Source organism: Mangifera indica, chromosome 16 (genome assembly GCF_011075055.1).
Source record: "Mangifera indica cultivar Alphonso chromosome 16, CATAS_Mindica_2.1, whole genome shotgun sequence".
Lineage (NCBI taxonomy): Eukaryota > Viridiplantae > Streptophyta > Magnoliopsida > Sapindales > Anacardiaceae > Mangifera > Mangifera indica.
The window spans coordinates 5,319,974-5,345,965 of NC_058152.1; the positions used below are offsets into that span (position 1 = coordinate 5,319,974).

The following is a 25,992-nucleotide window of genomic DNA, read 5'->3' on the forward strand; positions in this document are numbered from 1 at the left end:
TTATTTGAATATTTTTTCAGATATCAATTACATCCTATCTTGTTATTTTGACTATTTGATTAAACTGAATTAGAGTTTGGGTTATATTGGATTGTTGAAGTTTTATTTGAATATAATTTTTGGACTATTTATAATGTTTATTTGATTGTTTAGTTTATTTTTGGAGTGATTATTTCAAAAAAGACTTGTCTATTACGAGTTATTTCTTAATTGTTTGGATTGAATTAGTCTTTCTATTAATAAAATTATTGTTAATTTACTTGTTGCCATTATTATTGTAAAGAGAATATTTTTAATAATAAATTTTGTGAGAAATCATTTGTGAAATATAATGAGTGATTTATGGTTAAATGATGTATTTGATAATGTGATAATGATTTATTATATAATATTTGATAAGATAAAATAATGAATTCATTATAAATATATTTTAAAATATTAAGTAACATTTAATAAATAAATAAATATATATATATATAAATATATATATATATATTTTCATTTAATAAATATATATATATATTATTATAATATTGACCCCTCTAACGCTTTATGTCTGGATCCGCCACTGTATATAGTTGGTCCAGCCATCTTTAGCCGCCTCTTCTCCTACTCTATGCTCGTCATCACCCAAGCCTTTGCTGGTCATTTGCGAGATCTTGAACTCGCTGCCATATCCATTTCCAATAATGTCATCCTTGGTTTTGATTTTGGTCTCATGGTACTCTCAAAATCTCTCAACACAAAGTTTTTGTATCTTGCACGTAATTATTTATATGTGCTTATGGTTAAATTTGTTTATCAGTTGGGAATGGCAAGTGCTTTAGAAACGCTAAGTGGTCAAGCTTATGGTGCAAAAAAGTATCAAATGTTCGGTGTGTACATGCAACGCTCATGGATCGTGTTATTCTTGTGTTGTGTTTTGCTTTTGCCTATGTATCTATTTGCCTCACCATTGTTGTAGGTGTTGAGGCAGTCAAAGGAAGTTGCAGATCTAACCGGGGTGGTTGCTATGTGGATCATACCTCTTCATTTCAGCCTCGCCTTTCAGTTTCCTCTACAGAGATTCTTGCAAAGCCAGCTTAAGAGATTATTGCATGGGTTTCTTTGTTGGCCTTATTGGTGCATATGCTTGTAAGCTTGCTGTTTGTATATAGACTGGAACTTGGTGTGATTGGTACAGCTGTTACTTTGAATTTTTCTTGGTGGGTTATGGCAATTGGTCTCTTTGGTTATGTTTTTTGGGGCGGGTGTACTCTCACTTGGTATGGTTTCTCCACTGAAGCCTTTTCTAGTCTTTGGGAGTTTGTTGAACTCTCTGCTGCTGCTGGTGTAATGCTATGGTACCATTCTCTCTCAATCTTAAACACAAACTTTTTCACCTCATAAACAAACTTTGAACAATTTTTTTCATATTCTAATGCAGTTCTTTTATTGTCAATGCGAATTCATGTTTATAATCTTATTGGATGATTATTGTGTTTTGGAATTTACATACTCAGCTTGGAGACTTGGTACTATAGAATACTGATACTGATGACCGGAAATTTGAAGAACGCAGAGATTGATGTTGATGCTTTATCAGTATGGCGTGTTCTTTTCTTTTCCACATAATAATTAATTATGTAATATATTTATTTGAACGTTGAATTGTCATCTTATGGTGGCTGTTAAATAATTTAACATTTTATATTATTTGTTTTCACACAAATTAACATCTTACCAAAATAAAAAAAATTTAAATTAGTAAATTTACTGTCATTCGTAGTTCCATGTTTGTCATCTGCATTAAGTTTTTAACTTTTTATCAGCACGGCCATAAATGGATGGAAGATGATGATTCCATTTGCATTCTTCGCTGGAACCGGGTAAGACTGATCACATTTTATTTACCCTTATATTTGAATCATTAGGTCTCGACTCATCCATTGATGTAGACTTTTGAAATCAGGTTACTTTCACTATAGGATACAGATTTTGACAAGTTGATTAAACTGCTTTCTATACTTTAGAAACCACACAAAAGGCACAATCCAATTGAAAAATCGCACAATCAATCAATACGTAATGGAATAATAATTCTCCCAATTTGTGTGAACTGAAAATATATGGAAGCAATCAAAATAATAACACAAAACAAAAGCAAATTTAACGTTCAATGTGAGAGAAGAAAAATCATGGGACTATAGTCCATCCAAAAATTTCTACTATCAAGAAGATTAGGTACAAATCTCTCTAGATAAAACTAGAGCCATAAATCTATGACTACTCAAGAATAAATTGTTTTGACAAAAACAACAAATTTCCACAACAAATACATAAAAATCTCACCAAAATATAGATGTGTTCAAAGGATTGAAAGACGACTTTCCAAAACTCCAAATCCGATCTCCACTGTTTCAAATGACGATCAATGAGTCCCGAATACGATCATAAAATTTCAGCTTAATTGGACCATAAATTGATCTTGATCAAGGATGTTGATCAAACCTAGATGAACTACTTTTACCTAGAAAATCTGCCATTTTTCTTCTCTGTTTTCTATCGTGAAAAGCTAATTCTCACACTACTTGCTACCTTAAATATTTTTGGTATTTAATCACTTCAATTGGTCAACAAGATTACGAATTTAGCCTTTCTCTAAGTGAGAAAAAAAAAAAACTTACTTGGACTTTACTTTTTAAAAAGTAAACTTTGGGTTATCCTCTATATGGAGGAAAACCCAAGCCAACAAATCTCCCCCTTACCAATTATGTGGAGGGATTCACCATCTTAATGACCAAACAACACTTTTGTAGCTTTTCCCTTGATAGAGTCTTTATTGACATATTTGAATTGTTGTCATCAATGTGTACCTTATCAAGTATCAATAACTTTTTCTCGAGTATATCTCTAATCCAATGATACCTCATATTAATATGCTTTGATTTTGCATGAAATGAAGAGTTCTTAGCAAGGTGAATAACACTTTGGTAGTCATAAAGTAAAAATACCTCTCTTGATGGCAACTAAACTCTTCTAAAAACTTTTTCATCCATAGCAACTCTTTACAAACTTCACTTGCGACAATGAATTTTGCCTCTGTTGTAGGCAATGCAACACATTTTTGTAACCTTGATTGCTAGGTAACAACACCACTTGCAAATGTGATCAAATAACTTGATGTAGATTTGCGAGTATTCACATGACAAGTCATATCAGAATTTGTATATCCAATTAACACTGGCTTACCACTTCCAAAACTAAGTCTCATATTAGAAATGCCACACAAATACCTCATAATCCACTTTACTACATTCTAATGCTCCTTTCCCATACAAGAAAGAAACCTATTAATAACACCAATGACATGTGTTATGTGTAGCCTTGTGTAAACCATCACATACATGAAACTTCCTATAACTTAGGCATATAACAATCTAGCCATATTGTCATTCTCCTTTTTAGTAGAAGGGCACTACTTGGAGCTTAATTTAAAGTGTGTAGCAAGTGTACTAACCTCTTTAGCATTACTCATACTAAATCTGTCAAGTACATTTTTGATATATTCCTCATATGACATATATAACTTCTTATTCCTGTATCTTCAATTTGAATGCCCAAAATCTTCTTTGTTGGCCTTAAGTCCTTCATTGCAAAGTACTCACTCAACTACTTCAATCTATCAATTTTAAAGGAAATCTTGCCAACAATTAACATGTCATCAATGTAAAGCAATAAAATGATAAAATCACCATTAGAGAATTTTTGGAAAAATACACAATGATTAGAATTTGTCTTATGGTAGCCTTGCTCCCTCATAATAGATTCAAACCTTTTGTACCATTGCCTCAATGCTTGTTTCAAATCATAAAGACTTTTTTTTTTATTTGCACACGTAATCTTCATTTCTTTTACTATGAAACCTTTTGGCTGATCCATATAAATTTCCTCTTCCAAGTTACCATAAAGGAATCTTGTCTTGACATCCATTTGCTCAATCTTTAAGTCTAGATTGGTTGTTAAGCCTATAACCATATGAAAAGAAGATATCTTCATAACTGGTGAAAATATCTCATCAAAGTCAATGCCATTTCTCTAATTGAATCCTTTTACTATCAATCTTGCTTTGTACCTAGGTTGTGAAGTAATCTTATCTTTCTTCACCTCGTACACCTACTTGGTTTTCAAAGCTCTCTTGCCTTTTGGTAACTTTACCAACTCAAAGGTATGATTCTCTTGTAATGACTGCATCTCATCTTGCATGGCTTCAATCTACTTACTTTTATGTTCATCTTCTATCACTTCTGCATAACATTTTGATTGTCCTAAATAAGTCAATAACACAAATTGACTAGTAGGATACCTAGTGGAAGGTACTCAAATTCTTGTAGATCTTTTGAGTGGAATGTCTAATAAGGTCTTTGATGGAGTCTCTGTGGGAACCTTTGGTGCTGACAACTATTTCTGAACAATATCATAGGTTTCTACTTGTACTGGAACATTTATATTGTCTCAAGCACCTATGCTATGTTGCTTTTCTTTAACCTATATAGAAATTGGTGTAGGAGAGACTATATCCAGTTCAATCAAATCATTATTATACATTGGCATTGAAATCTCTAATTTCTCAATATCTTGTATGGTCTGATCTTCAATGAACACAACATTTCTACTTCTTACAAGTTTCTTCTCAGTTGGATCATAAAACCTATAGTCGTACTCATCTTGCCCATAACCAAGGAATATGCATTGTCGTGTTTTCACATCAAGTTTAGACCTCTCATCTTTGGGGATATATACAAAAGCTTTATGCCTGAATACACGTAAATGATCATAAGAAACATCCTTCCTCGTCCAAACTTTTTTTGGAACATCAAACTGCAATGGAATACATGGTGTGAGATTTAAAACATGAATAACATAACTCAAAGCTTTACCTCAAAATGATATTGGCAACTGTGATTGCGAAAACAAACATATGACTTTTTCAACTAGTGTCTTATTTATCATTTCGGCTAAATTGTATAACTAAGGAGTCTTAAGAGGTGTCTTTTGATGTCGAATCCCATATTGTTTGCAATACTCATCAAAAGGACCTATATACTCTCCCCCAATATCAGTTATGATGCATTTTAACTTCTTTCCAGTCTATCTCTCAACTGAGGCCTAAAATTGCTTAAACACATCTAACACTTGATTTATAGTTTTCAATATATAAACTCAAATTTTCCTTGAATGATCATCTATAAAGGTAACAAAATAAAGAGTGCCACCAAGTGTTTTTGTTTTCATAGAACCATACATGTAAGAATAAACTAAATCAAGTGTATCATGCATTCTTGAAGAAGGGGAACTTTTGAATGCAGCTCTGTTTTGCTTTCTTGCCAAGCAATGGGAACACTTATTCAATAGTGTGTTTTGCACTCCTAAAAGCATATTCTTATTATTAAAATGGCAACCCCTTGGAACTAATGTGACTGAGCCTCTTGTACCACAATTCTACTGTACCTTTATCTTTCACTACATTAATATTTCTTGTGGAGATCTTTACTTGCATAACATACAATGATAAACACTTTTTGCCTCTAGCCACAATTAGTGAACCTTTAGTGAGCTTTCATCGACCATTCCTGAAAATGTTAGAATACCCTCATCATCAAGTCTACTTGTGGAAATCAAATTCAACCAAATATCAAGAATATGCTTAACATTATTCAAGACTAACCTTGTGCCATTGTTGGTCTCCAAGCACACATCTCCAATGCTAACGACATTAGCCAAATCATCATTGCCAATCTTAACACATCCAAAATTACTAGATGTGTAAGAGGTAAAAAATCTTTATGAGATTTAGCATGAATGGATGCACTGCTATCTATCAACCAACTGGTCCTATGGCATACAAGACTGGCAACATCACTATCATAAACAAGAAGAAAGTCTGAAATGGTTGTGGTAACTTAATTATCCTCACCATTATCATCATTTTTCTTCTCCTTCATTTTCCCCTGTGTAATGTCTCTCTTTAGCTGACAATAGTAGTTCTTAATGTCATTTCATACCATAGTTGTGACACTCAATATTGGCAAACTTGTTAAGCTTGCTTATCCCTTTATCTTTATTCTTTAGACCTCTACTTTTACTTCTCCCCCCTTTTTTAGTAATTAACACTTCTGATTATGACGAGAAACCTTGTGTCTTTCTTCTCATCTCTTTGTTCAGAACACTACTCTTTGCTAATTTATAGGTAATTATACCATTGGGGGCAGAATTAGATAAAGTCATTCAAAATGTCTCCCAAGAGTCTAGTAAAGTACCAAACAACCATAGTCCTTGTATCTCATCGTCAAACTTGATTCCCATTCTTGCTAACTGATTTAAAATCCCTTGAAATTTATTCAAGTGATCAATCATGATGGCACCTTCTACATATGTCAGCATTATCATCTACTTAATTAAAAACAACTTATTATTTCCAGTTTTTCTAGCATAAATTTGTTCAAGCTTATTCCATAACGTGCGTGCGTATGTCTCACCACTTACATGATTTAAAACATTGCCATCAATCCATAAACTTGTCTATGAAATAGATTCCATTGTTCATCGGATTTATCTTCTGGCTTCTCAAAATTAAATATTGGCAAATAATAATCTTTTACATATAAGAGGTCTTCCATCTTACCTTTCCATACATAATAATTTGAGCCATTAAAGGTAACTATTCTACTTGTATTAACTTTCATCCTTTAACTCAAAACAACAAGATTTAAGAACCTCGCTCTCATACCACTTTGTTAGGAGAAACCACACAAACACAACCCAATTGAAAAATCACACAACCAATCAATATGCAATGAAATAATAATTCTCCCAATTTGTGTGAGCTGGAAAAATATGGAAGCAATACAAGGAACAACACAAAACACAAACAAATTTAATGTGGAAACCTCCTCAATATGAAAGAGGAAAAAACATGGGATCATAGTCCACCCAAAATTTTCCACTATCAAGAAGATTTGGTACAAATCTCTCTAGATAAAACTAGAGGCATAAATACATGACTCCTTAAAAATAAATCTTCTTAGCAAACGCAACAAGTTTTCACAATAAATACAAAAAAAATCTCACCAAAACAAAGGTGTGTTCAAACGGCTGAAAGACGACTTTCTAAGACTCTAAATCCGATCTCCACTGTTTAGAATGACGATCAATGAGCCCCAAAACGCTCGTAAACTTTCAGCTTAATCAGACCATGAATTGACCTTAATCGAGACTATTGATCAAACCTAAATGAACTGCTCTTTCTTAAAAATTTGCAGTTTTTCTTCTCAGTTTTTAGTTGTGAAAAGCTTATTCTCACACTACTAGCTACCCTAATATTTTTTTTAATTTAATCACTTAAATTTGGTGAACAAGATTATCAATTTAGCCTTCCTCCAAGTGAGGGAAAAAAAAAAAAAAACTTGGACTTTACTTTTAACACGTAAACTTAGGGTCATCCTTCATATGGAGGGAAACCCAACCCAACACTTTGTTGAAGTAAGACATATATAAAAAGATGTAATTTTTTAGTCAGTTATACTGGTGTAAGCTGGATTAATCGATGTTTTTTTAATTAATGCATATAGTGCCAGAGAGTTCGAGTTGCGAATGAGCTTGGTGCCAGAAATGGGAAAGGAGCCAAATTTGCTACTGCAATTTCCGTAGTGATATCCGTTGTTATAGGCCTCTTTTTTTGGTTATTAGTAATGAAATTTCACAATGAGTTTGCTTTGATATTCTCTTCCAGTGTACCTGTTCTACAAGCTGTTAATGAACTATCGATTCTTTCAGCCTTCACTATTCTACTCAACAGTGTCAACCAATTCTCTCAGGTTAATTCATCTATTAATATTCTTGCATATAATCATTCTTATTCTTTCTAGAGAAAAATCGATAAATATTTATCTTTTATTCTTATAGGGGTGGCCGTCGGCTCAGGATGGCAATCATATGTGGCTCATGTAAACTTGGTTTCTTACTATATGATTGGAGTGCCTGTTGGATTTATGATGGGATGGGGCTTTCGCCTAGGTTTTAAGGTATGTGTATTGGTTTGCTTTCGTAATTATCAATTAATATAAAGGAAAGAAAGCATACAAATATTCAATGGCATAGTTATTTTAATATATAGTCAAAATAATTATATATAAAGTCCTTTTTTTGCAAATTTGTCAGCCTAAAAACAATTAATATTATTAAATCATTATAGGTTATTATGTTACATTGAGTAGGCAATAATATTTTGGCAAATATTTTGAATTAGGGAATTTGGGCTGGGATGATTTTTGGAGGGACAGCAGTTCAAACCCTGATACCGGCCATAATAACCGTAAGATGCGACTGGGATAAAGAGGTAATTCAAACTCATCACATATTTGCAATCCCACTTTCCTTTAGTACGTATAGGGATCATTTGTCTACAACCATTTTTTAACTATTTATTTTAAAATCACATATCAAAGTAATTGATCTTCACATTTGAAACTTCACATAAAAATTAACTTCATTTGATATTAATAATGTTTATATTTAGATATTTAAATATTTGGTGATATAGTTTATATTTTTATATCATGATAAGAAAATTTTTATCCTATATAACTTATTTCTTTAATGGAGACTGCAGGCCGAGAAAGGAAGCCTTTATGTGAGGAAATGGTCAGAAACAAAGTAAATAAGAACATCGCATTTACTCAATTGAATAAAAGGATGGATTGCTAAGTGATATGAAAGGCTAGGCTTTGCCTACTAAATCTTGATTGCCATCAAATTGCCAAATCTGTAACTATGGTACTATATGGTATTGAATTAAATTATAAAATTTCGCTTTGATTTTATATGTCATTTTTTCTAACTAAATGAAGGGAAAACTATTTTCCGTACTAGTTGACAGATGAGACTATGGAAACATTATTTATTTATGCGTTGATAAAGTTGTATCTTAAAGTTTTAAAACATATATTAATAATAGGAATTATTAATATGAGGGACTCATATAAGCAAGATATAGTCCTTAATTAATGTTCTAATAGTTCCACAAAGGTAACGCCCATTCATTAATGACATTAGTATTGACAGTTCCGATTAAACATATACCGCCCATTCGTTGGGTTGTAAAATATAAAAAGAGTTGTAGTGCCATCTGAATTTACCCTAATTCCTTAAAATGCACAGAGAGCATATTGTTGGGACAGGCACCGCCTGGTACAATCAAAGAGCAAGGGAAAAGAAGAGTTTGATACCGTAAATCTCCAAACCATGCCAAGGTAAGTAGTTGGCTTCACTTTTTCTCCCTCTTGATGTATTGATGGATAGTGAATTGCTTGTCTCTAGATAAGTGATAATGCATGTTTATAATGAGGTTAAGCTGATAAATAATAGTTATGCTAAGGATAATTGGTTTGTAATGGTATTCAGGGTAAATTAATTGATAAGGTTCAAGTGTGATTGCGAGAAGAATTGTGAATTTTACATATTGAACTCATGATTGATATGATAATGCATGCCTATTGAATTCAGTATGTTAGAAACATGTTAAGGGATGATTATGGATAATTTAGAGACTTCAATGGATGATTATATGCCTTGGAAATTGTAGAAACCAATAGGGTGTGTTATCTCCAAGACGATACAAATGGTCGGTACCCAAAAAGGGTAATGCGTGTTCATCTTTGAAAACAAGTAAGACATTCATTTGTGGCACAAAATGTTTGGCAAAGGAATTTAGTGCGAGCAATTGTTCAGTATGAGATGAACATTTAGTCACGTTAGTGTAGAAGAGAACGAGCACGAAGAGTGTGCATGAATTAATGGTAGTGTGCTTACAAGGAGTACCATCCGTTCATAGCAAAAGAGTATCATCAGTTCCAAGGCAAGAGTGAAGAAAAAAGGAGAGGGTACCTTGCACCTTTTCCAACTAAAAAAAATTACCAAACTACCATTATGCTAAGAGTGTAATAAGGTTTGAGTTAGAAAGACCTAGAGATGCTAGAAAAGAGATAATTAGCCATAGTTAAGCTACACGATAGTGGAAGACGACACTAAACCCTATCTAAATTGGATTCAGGTTGAAAATAATATTACTCTAGAAAAGTGAAGTATACTTAGATAACAACCAATTGTGTGCATAAGTGGCTAGTTATGTGATGAGAAATACCTACCCATGAGATGCATTATGCACTCAACACTGAGACATAATAACCATATAGTTTAGTTCAAGGGGTGCATGGTAAGGGAGTGGCTTTATAGTTAGTTTCTAATGTGGTTAGTGAGATACATCACACATGTGCTTGTGTTATGGACCATCTGAGGATGGTTTTCAATTAACAGTTTCATGGCTATATGTATATGCTAAGAGATGGATTGTGACTAGTTCCTCATTTGATCAAGGTATCATCATACCTAGATAGCCCGATAATTCAACCGACATATGTGCGAGCCACTATAGTTAGCAAACAAACGAGGTGTTAATTATGCCACTATGGTTAGCAAACACATGAGGTCTCAGTTGCCTTCAATTGACATCAGATATGTTGAATCAACTTAGGCCTAGTAGACTTTGTGGATGGCCTATGATAGGGTATTATGTCTTGCTAGCAAGTGCACAATTTGTTAAGTAATACTTAAGATATCAATGCCACATGGATTGAAAGCTAATTACTAGTTTGTTTTACAATTATATTATTTAAGGCAACTAGATTTAAGTGGTTGCTGTCAATAATTAATAGGCATATCTGAGATATCATCTCCTGTGCTTGGGAGTGAAAATCCCTCTATTGATCCATCACAACCTTTCGTACATATCTTGGTATGGTCAATCACCATCCTTTTGATAACCCTCTATAAGAGTTAGGTTGGTGTGAAACCATATTGATCCTAGTATAAGACAGTTTGATGATAACCCTTTGTTCATTAAGAGAAATTATTCTATAAATAATAGAGCAATCATCCATATGGAATGCTCTTGGTGGGTTTGTCCAATGAACATATCTACAATATGCACCCATATATTGCATCTAGTCGTCAATGAACATCTTTAACACATGAGATTTATCGTTATCTTTCAATGAAGTCATTTTAACACTATGTTAATTTTATTATTATCACCCATGACCTTAGTTATGGTAATACTAAAACTACGAATATTTTCAGAATGATCACCTAGCATGAACATAAGGTCCTTACGATTAGCTAATATGCATTGAGCCCCTTGTAATGGTTCAATCATTCTAAGAGAATTTATCTAATTGAATAAACAATATACGATAAAGAATGTCATATACTATTAATTAAAATAATGAATACAACAATAATTATAACCAGAGATGTGTATAATTTGGTTCAAACTACAAAATCAAATTAAACTGGTTAAAAATTATGGTTTGATATGGTTTGGTTTATAGAATTTTTTTTGTTTGAGTTGATAAATTTTGAAAAAATGGCTTATAGTTTTGGTTACAGTTTGGACAGTTTTCAAACAAACCAAACTAAAAATTGTATTTTTTAAAACTATATATAGGCCAAATGACTATTTCCCACCCAAGGTTTGACGAAATGATAAATTCTCACTCTTTAAATTTGAAAAAAAAAAAACCATTTTCTCACCCATATGTTAAATTTATAAAAAAAAATTATTAAAAGTTTCTATAAAATCATTGATAAAATAAAATTGCCCTTAAGGTAAACAACAGTTTGTTCCAATAAGTTTATTAAATAATTTTTTATATTCCTAGTTTATATAAAATTCAATTAAAAAAAGGAAAAAATTACAAGTGCAAGAAAAGATAGAGGTATTGATAATGTATAATTGTATGTTCAAGTGTTTTATAGGTTTAGAAATTTTAGGGGTTTTAATGATTTTTTTTTTCAAGTGTTTTATAGGTTGCAAATTTGAAAAAAGTATGAGAGTTTTTTTTGAAGTTTTTAAATTTCAATATGTATTTTAATAATTTAAAAAATGACAGTTACACCTTTAAAAAATTGAACAAAATGTTACAAATCAAAAGTTTACATTATTTGTTTTTCAATATTTATTTTTTCATTTTATTTACATGTTTATTATATATGTAATTCATGTTTATTTTACATATTTATTTCATATCCTAGATAATTATAATTCAATATAATTATTAAGTAGAAAATATTTTAAAAAATAATTTTTAATAGATTTAAATCGTAATTCTAACCTAACTAAACTATATTTTTTTAGTTTCATTTGGTTTGGTTTGAAATCTAAAATAGTTTGTATAATACCTCTTTCCAAATACATATCCTTGCACAGAATATGATTCAAAGAAACATGTAATACTTGACTTCCAAATTAAAGACAACAGATATTTAAAGTATGACATTAATTATGATATACGTGCGAAAAGGTGTAATAAATGAACTAAATATATTGATTAAAAACAAAATGCTCACAAAATTGTCTAAAACCATTAATCAGTGTATAAATATCCACAATCCTCAAACTAAAAGCATAAATACACAAATGACATAAAATCTAATAATGACGATTTTGCCTCCTACCCTCATGTAGCTACTCGCTAGATTGTTGACTCCTTTACATACCTATTTACTCATCTCTACATGCAAAACAACAATAAAAGAATATTGGAGTGAAAACAATCAGTAAAATAGTGACTCTTTACTCCTTGCACAGACATAAAACTAGATTCTGACATCCCATTGGGCACCCACAAACGTAGTAAGGCCTAAGTTGATCTCTGTATATTTAATGTCTTAATGAAAAAAAATGAAACCTCGAATGCCTACTATCTATAATGTCTTGCACACATATCATACAACCTATTGGGTTAGCTACTATGATACCCTGGTCACATGGGGATGTTAGGGTAGGTGTCCTAAAGCCAATTGAATTTGACATTTAAAATTGTATTTTTATATTAATCTTTAATAAGTGATTTATTATTATTCAATTCACATATCAATTAGTTATATAATCGTACAAATAATATACCCTTAAAATGGTAATACTGTGATGAAGGGATCATACGACTAATAATATGAATCCTATGTACACATTAAGTAAACCTTCTAGAAATGTCCATAATTTTGACATTATAATGAATAAGGGCACATGTAATGATGATGGAGTTATCATAGTGTTTAGTGATCCTGTTAAAAGATGGTGGTAATTTTCACGTGTTGAAGTTGTTTATAGACAGTTTGGTATAATACATAAGTGCACGTTATAGACATATTTACTAGACAAACCCAACTAGAGAATATCTATATAGATAGTTGCTTTAGTGTCTATAGAATAAAAATTTTGAATACTAAGAAACATGCGATCCTTTAACTTGAGGTCACCAGACTATCTTATATAAAGATCAATATAGTTTGATACTACCAACACGCCACCATAATTGGGGTAATCATAAAGGTAGTGATTGGTCATATCATGAGATATATGGAGGTTATGGTTAATTAATAAAGGATTCGTCACTTTTGAGCCTATAAGAAAATTTGTTACATGAGAATGTTGAATGACATCTATGATCACTAGAATTTGTGGCCACAGTGGGAATGACATCTATATGTGTTTTGTATGTTCATGAATTTTATGCAGAAAACAAGTATCTTGTTAAGGTTTTTCAGCTTTTTTTATTTTAAAACATTTTTATTTCATCGCACTGTTAATTATTTGTGCCCTAAAAACTAACAGTGGTATCAGAGCCACCATTTAGCATATTTTACATGAAAAATTATATATGCAATTAGTTTTGATTAATTGTATATGTTATTGCATGTATTTGGGATTAATCAGAGTTAGATTAAAATTGGTAAGATGATTTGCATTCGTGTTATTGCACAATTTGCTGAGTTTCATGAATAACGTAAATTGTGTTAAATTATTGAGTGATGATTTATGAGCTTTTGCTTGAGTTTTGTTAATATTGCGGGTTTAACATTGGTTGAATGTCATAGGTTTCGTGTTGCTACATGAATCACCCTTCAATCATGTTGTTACATGATCTAAGAGTTAATGCTAGTGTGAGTACGGTTTACATATCGTATTCCTTTATCTTGGTACCATGGCTTGCCAAAAATTGGGAAATTTTTTGGGTTCTCTTTCATGAGAAAAATTTGGAAAATTTTGTGCCTAGAAACTACCATGCATGGTTGACACGAAGCTATGCAAGTTTGATGGCTAGCTAGCATAGTGCCTCCTTGGCACTTGAAAGTGTAATGAAAGGCATGATTAAACATCCCCATGTCTAACCATGTCTTGTGCCTTTCTAATACTTCCCCATGACCTAGACACGCTTGGAAGTAGATTGAAGGGCATGACTCGACATTCTTATATCTAGTCATGCTCTATGCCACTACAACCATGCTTCCCAATCATACATGTTTTTGGAATTTTATTAAATTTCATATGCATGGTTGGACACTTCACCTGCACACCTAGCAAAGTAAAAAAAGGTCACTTTACTCCTGTTTTGTTGAATTGAGATTTTCTTGATCTTTGGGGTTGAATTAAAGTTTTTTAAAACTTTAGGGACCAGAAAAATTTAACACTGGGGTGGATTTTTAATTAGGATGTATATGTATGGATGTATGTATGCATGGTGCTTGGTCCATAACCAATAGGCCTATGTATTTGATATTTTATTGCATTTTTGTATTTTAATTGCGAAATAAGGTTTACGCGCCTTGTTTTTTCTCTATATTGTTCTTTTAGATTATATTGTATTTTCTTTTCATAAAAAATTGTAACAAGGAAATAAAACCATATAATTATTAAAGACTTGAAGATTGAATATGAAAGGACAAATGCAAAGACTCGAAGATGAAGATTGACCTAGGTTGACCAGTCAAACTCCTCTTGGCTTGAGAGGTTTGACATTAATTATGATTGTGTACTTGTACGTTTATGTTACATTGAAGAATTTATGAATAAGTTTTAATTTTCCAAATATTACCTAATATGTGGCTTAAAACTGATAAGATTGTTAATTAAAACCCCCAATCTTGAATATTAAATTTAAGATGTAATTGGTGTTTTCTAATATGATGCCCAATTTAAGCCCTTTATTGGAACCTTGTTCGCTAAAGCAAAATGTAAACTTCTACTAGGCAGAAAATTAGAAGTTGATCATACTGGATCTAACTAAACTTTTGTACTTTGCTTATTTGCTAAAGTGAAAGTAAACTATGTTAGAAGTATGAGTAAGAAATGCATTTCTCGATGCAAAAAGATGTAATGTCTATCCTATTAATATTAAAAGTCACATTTGATGTCATATGATTTATTAAGGTAACACCTGACTTGAGATCATAGGCTTTTCGTGATTAATTTGAAATTTACCTATTCATTTAATTTGAACTTGTTTAATAAAGCGAATGGAAGAATTAATAAAATGAGATCTTGGTCTAATAGGAAGTTCACTATAACTTTTCAAGTATAATAGTGAAGGCTATTGGTTTGACAAAAATAGTGGAAACATTTTAATTAATTTGATACATAATTAAAATGAATATTAATAATTAAATAAAATTAATAATTCTTTTTATTTGTAAATTGTAGATAAAAATATCATCATGTCAAATAGATCATGTCAATCAATTCTTGAAAAAAAAATAGGCTCACTAAAAGCAACTTCACTATTAGTATAGAAATCTCTAGATAATACTGTGTTAGGAAAAAATGTTGTATATCCTTGAATGGTCATTGCCCCATAAGCCTAGTCCCAATGTCATTTAGGAGGAAAAAGTTACTTTTAACAAGTATCTTGAGGACTTAGTGGAAGTTTAATGCCTCATATTGACTTTAATGTCACCCAAGCTTTAAAAAAAAAAAAACAAGGAAATGGATGCCCCGTACATACTTACACACCTTCTAAAGTTATCTAGTATTTGTGCGAAGGTAGAATAATAAAAGTTTTCAAGTACATTGTTTGATTGCAAACTTTCTGAAAGAGGCCAAGTTGGCCTTGGTGCTAAAATCTTTCCTTAAGTCTTAGGCTAATTTCATCATAAATTTTAACTTAAATGAGAAGGAGAAATCCTTTAAGGAGTCGTTTTATATGCTCAAGACTGTTGAATAAGAGATACAAAAGGGAGTTTCAAGTAATGTGCTTATGGTTAAAACCCAAGCACCTAAATCCAAAGCCAAGGGTAAAGGCATGATCAAGGCTGGCTAAAACCAAAGCGAATAAACAACCTAATATAGCTACTTAGCGTATAGGTCACGAAAGGAGACATTTCAAAGCTTTTCTAAAGAATAAGAAGAAGAAAACAACTTAAGCTTTTATATTAAGTATGTTTGTCATTGACATAAACTATTCTTTTTATTCATCTTGCGTTGTAGATACAGAATGTAGTTCTTATATTTGTTCTAATATGTAAGGATTGTTACAGAGTAGATTGCTCACCAAAGGAGAAGTTAACCTATGTGTTGGAAATAGAGCACGTGTTACTATATTAGTCATATATGTTTATTATCTTAAGCTATCCACTAGGCTATTTTAGAATTAAAAGATTGTTCTTATGTTCCTTTTGTTATAAAACTTAGTTTCTATAACCATCAGTTTAAATAATATTCTTTATAGAATAACTGAATTGTCTAATGTTTTATTTATATTAAAAACTTGATAATCAAATTCTTAAAGTGCAAAACAATAAGTGAATAACATCGAATGAACTGAATACCACATATCTGTGGCATTGTAGACTAGGCCATATAGGATCGAATCGCATATCAAGGCTCCTTGAACAAAGAATCTTAAGATCATTTAACTTTCAGTCATATGATGAAAACAAATCGTGACAATTTGGTTAACCTATTAACAAAGTTAAGGGAGTCAATAACCAGTAGTACAGTGAAATTTAAACTTTTAAAATTAAAATAATCTTGAAAACCTAAACCAAGGCATAAGATTCATGAACATGAATAACACTCATCTTGTATTTTATACTTACATTAATGGCTCTTTCAAAACTTCAAGTAGCTTGAGACAGTATGCTATCCAACCTTTGAAAAGCAATGCCTTGATATCCACGCGGAGTATAAACATGAAAGAAGTAAATCCAAGCAAAAAGGTTGTTAGGACTCTCGACTATATGTTCTTGTGTTCATAGGAAGAAGAAAGAGAAAGAAAGAGCAAGTAGGTTTTCTATTTCTGTATGTTATATTGTATGTGTTTGATGTGAACACATGCTTTAATTTATATGTGTGTTCAAAAGTCTAAGCATGACTAGAAGACAACTTGTACATAGGTCTCTTAAAAGATTCATACACAACTAACAGTTAATAAAATACGATTAGCATCTTTAAAGCACTTGCACAGTTGGTACCATATATGTGTGGCGATTAGTGCATTACTTTCTTCATAGTGTTAGCTAGCATTATACATGTCTATAGTCGATACCTTTTCCTACCAAGTGCATGACAGACATGCTTCATGTATGACTGTGCACTTAGTCAAAGCATGGTCAAACTAGACTTTTTCAACCTTAATGAAGAAACCTAATCCATTTGCAATCTCTCTTTCATCCTTAAATGCTAGGATTATTGGATTGTCAACAAATAATCCTTACCTCTGATTTTGATTCAACTTTTTTGTGTGTACGACTTATAAGCTCTCTATCGAACCAGTAAAGGGCATTTTGATCATCTTGCCCAATAGACATGATTTGCATTTATCATATGATTGGAAGTCAAATGATCACAAGACTTTTTGTTCAATGAGCCTTAATATGCATTTCAGCCTTATGTGACATAACCTGTAATGCCACAAATCTGTGCGATTCAATTCGTTTGATTTTAATTGCTTATTGCTTTACATATTGAGAATTTCATTATCAAATTTTAAAATATATAAACCATTAGACAATTTAGCCATTTCATAGAAAATATTATTTAAATTAATGGTTATAGTATCACTAGCAATCGAAAATAAATATTTGTTTTTGTCCAAAATAGACATAGAAATTAAATTTCTAGAAACAAAAGGAACATAATAATAATATTTTAATTCTAAAACCAGCTTAGTGGGAAACCTAAGATAATAAACCCCTATAACTAATACAGTAATACATGTTTTATTTCTAACATGTAGGTCCACTTCTACTTTAGCAAGCAATTTACTCTATCATAGCGTCTACATATCAGAACAAATATAAAAACCACATCTTATGTTTACAACCTTGGATGAACAAGGAGAATAGTTTATCTTAATGAAAAACATACTTGAAAAAGAATCTTTAGCTGTTTTCTTCTTCTTGCTCTCTAGAAAAGTTTTGCAGTGTCTTTTCCAGTGATCTGTCTTTCCACAATACAAACAAACAACCTTTCTTTTCCCCATATCACCTATAGGTTGAGTAGCAGTATCAAGTTATTTCTTCACTTTGGGCTTAGACTTAGCCTTGGCTTTGACTTTAGGTGTTTGGGCTTCAATCATAAGCATATTAATCGATGTTACCCTTTATACCTCTTGTTCAACAATCTTGAGCATATACAATAACTCCTCAAGGGATTTTTCCTTTTTATTCAAGTTAAAATTAATAATGAAATTAGCCCATGACTGAGGGAGAGATTTCAGCACCAAGTTAATGGCAAGCTCATTGTTTGTGATGAAGTCCAAACTCGCCAACCACTCAATGTAGTTAATTATCTTAATCACATAAAGGTCAACTTAGCCTCCTTTAAAAAGTTTATAATCAAACAACACACTTGACATCTCATATTGTTCAATCTTCATATGAGTGTCATATAACTCTCGAAGGTATATCAGTATGAATTGTGTATCAATTTCCTCATGTTGTTTTTGAAATTTAGGTGACATGTAATTCAACATAAAGCACTAAACTTCCACGGAGTCATAAAAATGCTTATTAAAAGTATCCTTATCCTGTTAGGTAAGCAAAGGATAACAACCTCTCAAGAATATACAACTTATTCTCTTGATGTAGAATGGTTCGAAGTTTTCTATACCAATCAATGAAGTTGTTTTCAATAAGTCTATTTTTATTTTCAAGAATGGATCGATACATTGGGTTTGACATGACGATTTTGTGATATACAATTTATAGATAAAAGAATTAGTTATTTTATTTAATTATTAATATTTATTTTAATTACATATTTAATTAATTAAAATGTTTCCACTATTTTCTTCAAACCAATAGCTCTCACTATTGTACTCAAAAAGTTTCAATGAACTTCTTAGTAGAGTGAGATTTCATTGTATTAATTCTCCCATTCACTCTAATGAATAAGTTTGAATTAATTAAATAGGTAAATTTTAAATTAATCACCAAAAGCCTATAATCTCAAGTCAGGTGTTATCTTAACAAATCATGCGACTTTAAATGAGACTCCCAATATCAATGGGGTGTATATTACATATCTCTTTGCATTGACAAATGCATTCCTTACTCATACTTTTAATATACGTCACCTTCGCTATGACAAACAGACAAAATATATTAGTTATGTCAGACCCAATATAAACAATTCCTAATTTTTTGTTTGGTAGAAGTGTACTATTTACTTTGGTGAAAAAGGTTTCAATGAATAAGACCTTAATTAGTGTGTTATATTAGAAGATACCAATTAAATCTTCGATTTAATATTTAAATTGAAGGTTCTATTATTAGTCTCATTAGATTTTAAGTCACATATTAGGCAATATTTTTAAAATAAAATCTATACATACATTCTACAATGTAAAAATAAAACATGTTAGTACACAACCATAACTAATGTCAAGTTTCTCAAGTCAAAAGGAGTTGAACTAGTCAACCTAAGTGAATCTTCATTTTCGAGTTTTCACGTTTGTCCTTTCATCTCCAGTTTACAAGTTTTTAATAATCATATGACTTTGTTTCCTAGTTACAGATTTTTAAGAAAAATAACAACCTTGTCTAAAGAAGAATGAGGATCAAGGCAAGGCGAACAAACCATATTTAAGAATTACAACATAAAAATGAAATAGATAAAATAAACTTACACATATGTCAATTAGTTGTGTACTAGACACCGTGCATACATACATCCATACATATACATACCAATTAAAAATTAAATTTTAATTATTATTATTCCAAGTGTCAAATTTTTTTGGTCTTTGAAATTTTGTAAAATTGCAATTCAACTTCAAAGCTCAAGAAAATCTTAATTAGGTCTCAATTTAATAAAACATGACTAAATTGATATTTTCAACTTTATTGGGTGTGCATGTGAATTGTCCAACCTTGCTTTAAAATTCAACAAACTTCCAAAAGCATGTACAACTAAAGGGCATGACAATAAGCCTTGGGACACAGTTGGAAACCAACCAAGGTATAAGGTTGGCATTGTGTAATGACACAACTGTAACAAAGAAGTCCAATTATGCTTGATAACATGGCGTCGATGAGGACTACCACTAGACACCCATTATGCACGGCTTGGTGCCACCCATGCATGGTGGTTTTTCTATACACCAAATTTTTAGAGAAACCGTACTCCCACGAGTGACAACTCTCAAATCATGTAATAACATGATTCATGGGCAATTTCATGTAACAACATGAAACCTATGATATTCATCCTATTTTAAACTTTAATACATCAACAAAACTCAAACAAAATTCAAAAAACCATCACTTAATAATTTAACATAGTTTATATTGTACATGATACTCAACAAATCATGCAACAACATAATTGCAAATCATCTTTACTAATTTTATTCCAGTTTTGATTAATACCAATTAGATGCATCAATATATAAAATTAATCAAACCTAACTATAGATATATATTTTTATGAAAAATATGCTAAATAATGTCTCTAATACCACTGTAGGATTTTCAAGACACCAATAACTGGTAGCACAGTGGAATTTAAAATTTTAAAATTAAAACAATCTTCAAAGCCTAAATCGGGTACCCGTTTTAAATACTAGATTCATGAACATGCAAAAACACTCTTAAGGTGTTTTAGTGTTATACCTATGTTGATGGCTCCTTCAAAACTTTATGTGGCTTAATATAGTATGTTATCCAACCCTTGGGAGGTGGTGTCTTAGTATCCACATGGAACATGAACACAAAATAGGCAAATCTAGGTAAAGAGGCTACTAGGACTTTTGACTAGATGTTCTTGTGTTTATGGAAAGGAGAAAAAGAAAAAGAGAGTGATTGGGGTTTCTTGTCATTGTATGTTGTATTATGTGTGTTTAATGTGAATGCACACTTTAATTTATATATGTGTTCGAGAGTCTCAGCACAATCGGAAGACAACTTACACACAGAGTCTCTTAAAACACTTTTGCATGACTAGCACTCAATAAAGAATGATTTACATTCTTAAAGCACTTGCATGGTTGGCATCACATGTGTGTGTTGCCAACACATAACTTTCATGGTACTAGTTGGCACTATACATATGCATGTCCGACACCTTCTCCCACCAAGAGCACCATTGATATGCTTCATGCATGGCTATGCACTTGATCAAAATATGGCCTAACCGAGCCTTTGCAACCCTAATAGGTAAACCTAATCCATTTGCAATCTTTCTCGTCTCTAAACATTAAGATTTTCAACGAACAATCCTCGCCTTTGAGTTTAATTCAACTCTTTTGTACGTGTGATCTCTTGGCTCTTTATTGAATTAGTAGTGCCTAAATTTAGGCCAAATTTGAACAACATAACCATTTGGACGACAGAATGTCAACAGATATCTCTTAAACTTTTATAATATTATAGTTACATACAATTCAATCCTTTTGTCAATTAATACCTCTCAAAGTTGAGACATAGAAGTATGTCTATCTTATTGGTTTCTCGGTATGAATTGTTACACATCAATGAACAACATGGATTAGGCTACAACCTTATCCCACTAGGCTATTGATTCAAGCAATTATAGATGTCATTCATATATGAAATATCTTCTTTTGTGCTTAAAAGTTATGAATCCTTTATTGATGAACCATAACCTTCATATATCTCATGATATGGCAATCACTACTTTTATGGTTACCCCAATTACAACAACACATAGGATAACATCAAACCTTATTGATCCTTACACAAAATGGTTTGGTGATCTCAAGTCAAAGGATCACACGCATCTATGGTGTTCAAAGGATTTAATCCATAAACAATGGAGTAACAATCTAGATGGATATCCTCTAGTTGGGTCAATTAGGTATACATATCCACAACATACACTTATGGGCTACACCAAGTTGTCTATAGACAACTTTGATGTGTGAAAATTATTGCCACTTTTTAGTAGGGTTGCTCAATACTATGATAATCCTATCATCATTACATGTGCCATTTTTTATAATAATGTTGAGATTGTAGACGTTTCTAGAATATCCACTTAATGTATGACAGAATTCTCATGATTAGTTGTCTGATTCCTTTCATCATAGTACTCTCATTGAAAGAGCATCTTATTCATACGATTATATAATTAGTTTATATATGAACTGAATAATAATAAAATTTTTTATTAATGATTAATATAAAATTATAATTACAAATGTCAAATGCAATTGACTCTTTATCCTGACATTACTATAAATAAAAGTATATGTAATAATGATGAAATTATCATAGTGTTGAACGATCCCACTAAAAGATGACAACGATTCTCATGTGTCAAAATTGTTTGTAGATAGTTTAGTGTAACATATGAGTGCATGTTATAGAAATGTTCACTGGATAGACCCAACTAAAGGATATCCATATAGATAGTTACTCTAGAGTGTATAAAATAAATCCTTTGAATACTGTAAGTACATGTGATCCTTTGACTTGAGGTTATCAGACCATTTCGTGTAAGGATCAGTATGGTTTGATGTTATAAAAAATGTTGTTGTAACTAAAGTAACTATAAACGCAATGATTTTTCATATTATGAGATACATAGAAGCTATGATTGATTAATAAATGATTTGTTACTCTTAAGTATAGGAGAAAATATCTCACATGAGAATATTGAATGATATTTATGACTACTAGAATTTATTGTCATAGTAGGATTAATTTGTAGCATAATCAGTGTTGGTCATTGATGTGTATCATCAGTTCATAATAAGGGGTCACTGGGATAAACACGTTCTTATGCCTCAATCTTGAGAAATATTAATTGACCAAAAAAAATTGAATTGCTCATAACTGTGATATTGTAAAAATTTAAGAGGTGTTTGTTTACATTTTGTCATTTGGGTGACCATAATGTCTTGCTAGGGACTAGTCTTAGTTTGTGTCTAAATCTGACCTGAATCTAAACTCTTTCATCATTATAGAGAACTTATGATCGCACATAAAAATGAGTTGATTTGAACTTAGAGACAAAGATTATTTACTAATAATCTTAATGTTTAAGGAGAAGAGAGAGATCGCAAATTGATTAGGCTTGCCCAATAGGGTTGAAAGGTCTGGTTTGGCCATGCCTTAACTAAGTGCACAACCACGCATGAGAATGGCTGGTTGTGCACTTGGTGGGATGAGGTGTCAACCTTTCCATTAAGTTGTGCTAGTCGATACCATATGAAAAATAAGATATATTGACGGTGCAAGTTTCTTGAGCAGGTCGACACATGGTGTTTTCGAAGAGTCATGGACGTGTGGTGTTCTAGTCATGCATGGACTCCTAAACACGTATATATTTAAGGCATGCATTCATTTTATTGGTACATAGAATTTTTACCCTATTTGCCAACTTTATTTGTTTTTCCTTCTTATGAACACACTTTCTAGTTAAGAGCCTTAACGACCTCCTCTCCTGTATTTGCCTCTTCTTAAGTTCATGCTTCATATGAATACCAAGACACCGCCTCTTGAAGGTTGGATAAGGTTCTGTCTCAAGCCATAAGGTTGATGAATTTTATGCATAAAATGGGTGTCTTGGTTAAGGTTTTTCGGGTTCATTTGTTTTAAAAATTTTTAATTTCGCCACATTATCAATTATTGGTGCCTTGAAAACCCAACAAGGGAATTTGGTTGCAGTCCTTCTGTTACCACACACATTAGCTATAAGACTACTATTTAAAAACTATCCTTTGATGGTCTCTACCATAAGGAACTAATTAAAAAGACCACATCCTTTACTATGTACACCTGAACTAAATTGTGCAACTAATATGCCTTGATACCGTGTGCATGATGTATCTCATAGGTATTTATCTCTTATATAACCTATTGTTTTCACACATCTCACCACTTATACACATAGTTGGTAGCTATCTAAATGTGTACCACTTTCTTTAACTTTATTAATTTTTAATCCAAATTTGACTCGATCGAGGTCTGTACTATCTTTCACACAATCAAACACCTTTTTATGACTAGCTAACTTCTCTTGTCTTATTGAAGTCTTTCTATTATATTCTTTTTCTCCTTTTCTCTTTCCTTTTCTTGCAAATAACTCAGGGATCAAGTAGTCCTTTTTCCCATTTCTTGATGGACTTATGGGTATGTCCTTGCTTTACACCCTCGTATCCCTCTATGTGTTTATCTATGAGTGTGTGGCTATAACCACACCTTTATGTGCTTTTCAATGCACATACATAGGTGTGTCACTTTCTAGATACTGTGTACACCCTTGGGGAGTCATACACTGATGTGTGTCCCCATACCACACAATCATATGTGTTTCTCCTTAGACTAACACGTGAAAGACAAAATTTCCTCTTTTAATTCAAACGAAACATAGGTATGTATACTATCATACATGACTGTGTATCACGGTTTAGAGATTGCAATCTTGTTGTTTCTTTGCATTCCGACCAGACCTTCAACAATACAATCACATACAAAATCTCTAAAGTATATCTCTACACGTCCTAATAATCTTTTCATTAACCACAATACAACTATAGACTTAGAACAATAGCTCATGACTATAAATCATCACCAAAATCATAGTTTCATCGTATTAACATATTCAAGAAATTCACATGATAACACACAAAACCATCAATTTGGTCATCATAACATTGTAGGATATTCAAGGATATCATGGTTCAACACCATGGTAACTAAACTTATCAAAATCCATATCAATGGCCTAGGAAAGAACACCAGTTACTTGTCTTTTGATGAACAAACTAGTTCTTCACGTTGCCTTGGCTTTCTATTGATCAATGATGTCCCTTCGACAATAAAAAATCTTCTCTCTCTCTCTATTTTGGTGTACGGTTGGGGTGTGTAAAATATTGAAAATTAGGTTAAACGCCCTTTTTTATTTTCATTGTTCAATGCAATACATGGGTGTGTATGACATTATATAACTAAGGTAGTTTTCGATTTTGTCATAATTCTTATCTTAAATTTAAATTTTGTTGATGATATATGACCTTGTAAACCAATATACACAGACGTGCACCCCATTAGAAACACTGGAAACTCATCATTAACTCAAATAAAAAAACAAAGTAAAAAATAATATGCCCTTTAACTTACTTGTGAGTGTTATTGACAATTTTTTCAAACTATTTTTGAAAATTTGGTTTTAAAAAGTTCTTAAACCATACTAAAACTGATTGTGTAGACTTCTAATTACAACAATAACGGTTGGTTTTAAGGTATTATCATAAAAATATTATTGAAGATTTACATAAATTGTCAAAAATTTCATCAAAAAATGAGAATGTACGGTTTCTCTTAATATGTGGGATGAATATATGAAATTTTAATGTTGAAAATGAATTTAAGATTTATTTATATATGAACAATTTTTAAAAAATATAATGTGTTAATTAAATCTGGGTAAATCTTTAAAAAAAAAAAAGTTGATCAACTTTATTTAAATGATTTGGATTTGGGTTATTTTAATTAATAAATTTTGATAAATAAAATAAAATAAATATAAATTTCTAAAAGGACATACCAATATAAAAAATTAACAATACGTACCTAAAATCAGGCAAACAGATTATAATAATAAGAAGGGGTTATTGTAAACATATTATATAGTTCCCAGACTAACAGTCC

General features: G+C 31.5%; 1 pseudogene; it reads left to right on the forward strand.

Annotated features, from left to right (window-relative positions):
- The first annotated feature begins 532 nt into the window (after nucleotides 1-532).
- On the forward strand, nucleotides 533-8,698 carry LOC123199610 (annotated as a pseudogene).
- Nucleotides 8,699-25,992: the final 17,294 nt, after the last annotated feature.